The sequence below is a fragment of the Pyrus communis genome, chromosome 1 (genome assembly GCF_963583255.1).
Source record: "Pyrus communis chromosome 1, drPyrComm1.1, whole genome shotgun sequence".
Taxonomy (NCBI): domain Eukaryota; kingdom Viridiplantae; phylum Streptophyta; class Magnoliopsida; order Rosales; family Rosaceae; genus Pyrus; species Pyrus communis.
The window spans coordinates 28,070,644-28,078,104 of NC_084803.1; the positions used below are offsets into that span (position 1 = coordinate 28,070,644).

Sequence of the window (7,461 nt, forward strand, 5' to 3'; positions counted from 1 at the left end):
GTTTTTATAGTTGTTTCGCATATAGGTGAGACCTATCTCGAGGACGAGCGCGGTCACTCGAGGCAAGGGGGTTACGACCCTTCTACATACCAGTGAGTGGACTTTTGATTTTTCGTATATACCTATATACTTATGTTTTTCCCAGAAAGTGAAATGAAATGTTTATACGTTTATATGCCATGCTTTATGTTTGCCCATTTAATTATGCATTATTAGTTGCATATAAATATGTGTGTTGGTGCTGCGGACGCACAGGTAAGTGCCAGGTGAGTTATGGTTTATGTTTATGTTTAGTAGTGATTTGAGATGCATAGAGAGCTCATATCCTGCACCCCCAGTGTTAGTGCTCCCGCCGAGAGTAGGGCACAGTCATTCACGTGATGTTCACCTCTCGCACCACACGCTCATCTTGGATCCAAGTTATGTGCACAATCCTGTCGTACAGATCACTATAAGTGGTTCCGACTCGTAGGTGACCCACGATTATTCGCCCAGTCTTCACATGATCGTAGCACTTGAGCGTACTTATTATACACCCAGTCCTGTCGTACAGACCACTTTAGGTGGTTCCGACTCGTGTACAGGTATAGTTAGTGAGTTGGAGATTTGAGCTCTAGATTCAGCCATACAGGTCAAGTTAGGTGACTCCGGCTAACAGATTACATGGCGTTGTTTGGCATTACCTAAGTACTTGCATTTTATTTCGAGGCATTTGGCATTTGGCATGGCATATGTCTGAGCATGACTTATATATATATATATATATATATATATATGTATATTCTATTTTTCTGGGAAGTATACAGGTTTTACGGCGAGGGGTTAGAACTTTGTTTATGAAATGATTTTTTTTTAAAAGCTTTGTTTTTGCCCACTCACGCTTTCTGTTTTGCGCCCCTCCAGGTTCTAGTTTGGCTAACACTTTTGATGGCTCCCTAGAGGATTTTCTCGGCTTATCTGACAGATTATCACCAGTGTAGGACCACCTTTAGGTGTGTTTATTTAGTGTTGTTTCTCCCGAACTGCACTAGGTCTTCCGTGCTCTGAACTTTGTTTCTCACACTTACGCTTGCACATGTATGTTATTTACTTTGTGTATAGGTTTGTTTTTATTCGTACTTTTATTATTATTTCTTAGCTTCCGCATTGTGCACATGGTTACGTCACTTCCACGTGACGGCCAGCATGCCCTGATCTCGGTCAAGGTGTGTCATGAACCATATCATTGCTGGTCCAACCTCTTTATGTAGATAATATCGTTTGTTAAAAAAAAAAAAAAAAAAAAGAATTGTAAGACGGTACCCATTTCATTCCGAATCCATCAAAGCTAAAACCCAAATATTGAAGTTTTCAAATCTGTCCTCTTGCGAAACACACCTTTGAAAGTTTGATGGATCAATTTGTGACAAAAAAAAAAAAAAAAAGATTCAGGGAGTAGATTTGGACAAACAAAGAAGTTATTAGGCAAATTTGAATTTTTGAGAAATCCCCCGAAAAAAGCAGTGCGTTCATGAGCATTCGTCCTGCTTTTCGCCGCCTGGACATATAACCTTGTACAATCTTCTGGCTCTCTGAAACTTCTTATTTCTGGCCCAATTTTTCCGACTCCTCCGTCGAAACAATAACTTCTCTCTGAAACGCCGCCGCCGCAGCCGTAGCAGAGAGAGAGAAGAGAAGAGTTTCTAATGGCCACAACCGCTGTCAACTTAGCTCTAATAAACCCGTGGACTTTGTCTGTTCCAAAGTCTCCAAATCCTTGAAATCTTAGGGTTTTCACTCTCAGATGCTCCTCCGCCACATCAAACTCTGTCCCAGGTACTGCTGCCTCTCTTTCATTGCCCTCATTGTTTGAATTGTTGTATCTCATTGTACCAGTTTTCCTAAAGTGTGAATTATTATTTATTTATTTTCCTTAATCATGTTTAATTTACTGACAGTAATTATATTGAAAGACAAGCAGAAATGGTGGATTTATTTGTTTAAACAATCCACAAGTTAGTTATTTAGATATGAAATTACTCTTCTTTTGTTCAGCCTACATGTTTTAGATGAGTAGACAATTAATTAAAACTTAAAAATTTAGGCATTATATGTATTGGACACAAATATCTAAACCCTTTTTCTCCAATTGGTAATTATAATTTTAAACATTTATATAGAAATTTCAAGTTTATTAGCGTCCCGCGTGGTAGAAAAAATCTGAAACTTTGACACGAACTATCTGATAGACTCCCGAACATCCTCCAATTGGAATCACTCCAAAATTCATCTGTTTGATCACCTTTTCTCGAGAGGAAGCCACATGTCTACATTAAAAATATAAATCAAAGTATCAAAATCTCACCAAACTAATAACCAAAACATACTAAGAATAGGATAAAACATATAACATGAAATTGCCTCAACACCATGCTTTCTAATTCCTTACTAATACAGGTTTTTTCATGCGGCAATGCTTTTCATCTATAAGACTGAACCGTCCCCTCCCCAATGTTATACCATAAGTGTTCCACAACAGAATCTGTGCATGCTAGTCACTTAGTTTTTGATCTCGTCATTTGGTTTTACTTCTATGATTTAGGTTTGGCAGAAACACCATGGAAGACTTCGGATGCTAGACTTGTGCTTGAAGATGGTTCAATCTGGAGGGCTAAGTCATTCGGTGCTTCAGGAACTCAAGTTGGTGAAGTTGTTTTCAATACATCCTTGATCGGGTGAGATGACTTATAAATGGTGCATTTCCCAGCACTTTATCTTAAAATGTCAATTGGTTACTTTTCTTTTCTCTTCGTGGTTTTTAGCTGCTACACAACCTTTTAGCTTCCAAAACAAGGGTCCTCTTATTCAACTTGAGCATTAAATTCACTTACCAACCGTTTGCTAGCCTCTCCGAAAGCTATCATAATGTCAAGTTATTTCAGAAACTGCCCACTTGTTACGGTATCCTTTCCTTTTCCTGATTTGGTTCATTCATTACTAAAACAAAAGGTATGGAATTTGAGTCATTATCCTCACGGTGCTTATGTAAATATTTGCTAGAGTTTTCTGCGTCTCAAAGATTGTAGGGTTTGGCATGAGGGCCTAATTTGAATCTGAGTGTGGGACCAAGTTTGAGGGATTTCTGGGTATCGTAGTAAAGAAAAAAAATATTTTTGTTCCCTAGGTTTTAGGAATATGGAGAGGTTGGTTCACACGTCATGGCATTTTTTTATTTCACAGAATAGTTGATTCTTCATGTCATCATACCTGGATGTCATTACCTTGGTTCTTACTCCTGCTTGGTGAACTACATGCACCTACTAAGAAATGATCCTGTAACTCACCCACCACCCTTGTTATTAAGGGAAAGGAGGGTTTTGTTATGCCTGAAAACCGTAGTTGCTTGTTCTTATCCAAACTAAGTACATCCACATACACTTTACACAGTTGTGAATGTTCTTCTAGGTTTGCGATGTATATGCTTCTATGCATGCTGTCTATTAGTCGGATGACTACGCGAGTCAGTCAGATAATGTTTGAGCTATTATGAACCTGAGTACAATCTGGCCAATGATATGAAATGTTGTATGCATCTTATGTCTCTCTCCCATCTGAATCTAAAGATAATAATTGTATTTTTTTTGTTACATTGGAGGGAGTCAAACCCTTGCCGTCTTAATTCTAACCCATGTAGCCTCCCTCATCACTTGAGGTAACCCCAAGGGTATAAAAATAAGGGAAATTTTATTTGGACCCAACTTTTCTATCTCTACACCCAACTAATATTTTCTCTTCTCTGAACTTCCAAATTTTCCCTTAAATAATAAACATTGAAGTTTTCTTTGTGTCTCTAAACCCAAACCCTACGACCACCACTGCAGGCCTCCATTATTTCTGACGAACCGAACTCAAACGCCAGCAACGCTAAAATCGACAAATCAAGAGTGGAGAACAAGTGGTGTAGGAGTCCTAATGTGAATCTTAAAGCAAACTTAAGTTGCAAAAGCCCGTTTTTTATTTCAATCGACATAAGGACCTTGGGTTATGAAATCCCCTCCACATCATATGAATAAGCCCTTTTTCTTCACATATTGATTTACGGAAAGGAAATTAATACTATTATTCTCATGAAAAGTGGGAATGCCAAGGAAAGATATCCTCTCCAGTTCCACACCGACTTTTTTTCTTTTCCAAGTAGTTTTTTTATTTTGAGAAATCTTTTCCAAGTAGTGAGATCCAAGGGAGAGAAAACAAGAGCATCAATGGTCGCAATGCTTGTATTGGGTTCACTGGAGAAAATGAAGGTGTAGTGGTGGTGGTGATGTGGGTGTCAATATAAAACCTTTAATATTTATTTTCTCATTCTTATTTATTTAAGGGCAAATTTGAAAGTTTAGTCAAGAAAATTTGTTAGTTGGGTGTAGAGATAAAAAGGTTGGGTCCAAATAAAATTTCTCTAAAAATAATCAGACTTTGGGTGACGAAAATCAGTGCTTGCATGAATGGAAGTGGTCACCACATCTTTGGTTGGATATCAAAGTCTATAGAGTTGATAAGTTCGGCATGATCATACATGAATTGAAGTCTGATATATGGCCATTCTATATTTATATGCAGGTATCAAGAAATTCTTAGACCCTAGTTATGCTGGTCAGTTTGTGCTGATGACGAACCCACATATAGGAAATACCGGTGTAAATTTTGGTAGGTGGATTTTTTTTCATGTTAAAAATTATGTTGACTTGGCTTCGTTGAATTCTCATATTGATGGGTTCCTATCAGCTGACGAAGAATCAAAGCAATGCTTCCTTGGTGGTCTAGTGATCAGAAGTTTAAGTATCAGGTACGCTTCCTTTGTAATTTTGCTGAATGAGCTGTGCTCAGTTATTTCAATCAATTGGTTTTGTTAATTGTTTTGGATGTTTTGCAGTACTTCAAATTGGAGATGTGCAGAAACTCTTGGTGATTATTTAGCGGAGAGGAATATCATGGGAGTTTGTAAGTTCAACCATGAGATTAAATTTGAAGGCTCTGAGATTTTGAATCATGTTAATTTGTGTAATATGCTTTTTCTGTGTAACTTCTAACTTTTGCTTTCGATGCTGACTGATTATACAACAGATGATGTTGACACGCGTGCTATCACCCGCAGATTAAGGCAAGATGGAAGCCTTATTGGTGTTTTGAGTACAAAAGAGTCAAAAGAAGAGAGGAACTTTTGGAAATGTCTCATTCATGGGATATTGTTGGTAAGAATCTCATGCAGTTAGTTAAAGAAGTTTGTAAGTACTGCACATGTAAAAGTCCATGCTTGAATATAATTTTGTAGGGGTTGATTTGATAACTGGTGTCACATGCAAGGCCCCTTATGAATGGGTTGATAAAACAAATTCAGAGTGGGAATTTAACTACAAAGGAAGAGATGGAGAGGCTTTTCATGTAAGTTAACAGTAAGTTCTGTTTGAATTTTGAATTACTACGGTATTGCTTTGCCATTGGCATGAGGTAGTTCAGTCATATTAATTCTTTTTCTACGGGTATTGAAGGTTATTGCATATGATTTTGGAATCAAACATAACATACTTAGGCGCTTGGCTTCCCACTGCTGTAAAATTACTGTTGTGCCATCAACATACTCTGCATCAGAGACCCTTACGAGGAAACCAGATGGGGTTATTTTTAGCAATGGCCCTGGAGACCCATCTGCAGTTCCTTATGCTGTTGAAACAGTCAAGGAGATACTTGGAAAGGTTCCTGTTTTTGGAATTTGCATGGGTCATCAATTGCTTGGCCAGGCATTAGGTGGTAAAACTTTTAAAATGAAGTTTGGTCACCATGGAGGAAATCATCCAGTCCGCAACCTTGGTACTGGACGTGTTGAGATAAGCGCTCAGGTAACTAAAACATATAAGTCTGTTTTAAAAATAATGCAGCAATGCTTGAAACTATGCCATATGAAATAAATTTTGAAGAACTAAACTGGCATAAACTGGCATCCTAAAGTAAGCACGCCGACGGGATAGGGCTTTAACATGTTGTGCTAGATTCTGCACCCCTGACCCTCTTCTGCTTTGTTTCTAGGCAAGTTAAGGTAAAGCACATCTATGAATTAAACTTTTATCTCTACATTTTCTTGTGCCAGAACCACAATTATGCGGTCGACCCTGCATCACTTCCAGAAGGTGTAGAAGTAACTCATGTCAATCTTAATGATGGAAGCTGTGCTGGTCTTGTCTATCCTGCAATAAACATCATGTCTCTTCAGTACCACCCTGAAGCATCCCCTGGACCACGTGATTCAGATTATGGTAAATGTTTCTAATGACTGATAAATAAATTTCTATTTTACAATTAACAACTATGGAAGGTACTTGCGGTTCTTTCTTTCAAAACCTTTCTAGAAATATGCACTTTTCCTAGCTAATGTTGAATTTAATAACTAGCTGCAAGGGGAGGTTAGAGTTCATAGCATGTCAATTTTTTCCCTGCGGCTTTTTACGGGCTAATTTTCTAAGCCTACATACCTTATTTCATTTCTTTATGACAATGGTATATACTTACTGTATGACTTTAAGAAACCAATACTGAGGAAAGGAAACTTTGAACTGCAGCTTTACGGAATTTGTAGAGCTGATGAAGAGAGTAAAAGTAAATGCATGAAGGCTAAGCACCCGATTTATTGATGGAAGGCATGCTTAAGGTGGCGAGGTTTAAAAGACAATCCACCTGCTGCTCGTCTCTATTTGATTAACAAGTGTTGCTTCAAGTGCAGAAGACTATTGAGGAGTATTCTTCCCCTTTTTCTTCCGTCGTGTTTTTGTTCATAATTCTGAACTTGTAGAAGATTATGTTGCTTAGACATCCGGTGCAATTTGTAAAACAGAACTCATGTCATAGAGTCGATAATTTTGGTTGGGGTTATGTTGTTTCTTTTCTGCCTTATTGGCGTTGAATACAATGGTTATTCTATGACAGCAACCTAATTTGCAACCATACAAAACTGGTCATGATAGTTGGCACCCAAATTTGGGTGTCTGGTTTAGAAAATCAGATGGACCACGCGCATATGGGTAGTATTAGTACCATAGTTGACATGTATGGTTGAGCAAACAGAGAAGGGGAAAAATCGAAAAGAATTAGGGCTCGTTTGGTAACTATTTCATTTTTAGTTATATGTAGAAGGAAAATATATGGGAGAATGAAAGAAAGAAGGAGAAGAACGAACGAAAGAGAGATGGAGGAGGGCGTTGAGAAGGGATATGAACCTCTTTATTTGGAAGAAAGTTCTAACGTTGTTACTCAAAAGGATTATTGCTCTATATTATTGTGAGTTCATGGGCTAATACTCATAAATTTTTAGTTTAGAAACCAAAGCTGGAATTTGACCAAAATCTAAATATTAATACTCCAAGTATCTTCAAACATAAGGCACCATATTCATAAAATTGGAAGGGTTTTTTGTCATGACAAAAGAAATTGGAA

General features: G+C 37.8%; 1 pseudogene; it reads left to right on the forward strand.

Moving 5' to 3' along the window:
- The first annotated feature begins 1,469 nt into the window (after positions 1–1,469).
- LOC137716163 (carbamoyl phosphate synthase small chain, chloroplastic-like) lies at positions 1,470–6,948 on the forward strand (annotated as a pseudogene).
- The last annotated feature ends 513 nt before the right edge of the window (positions 6,949–7,461 follow it).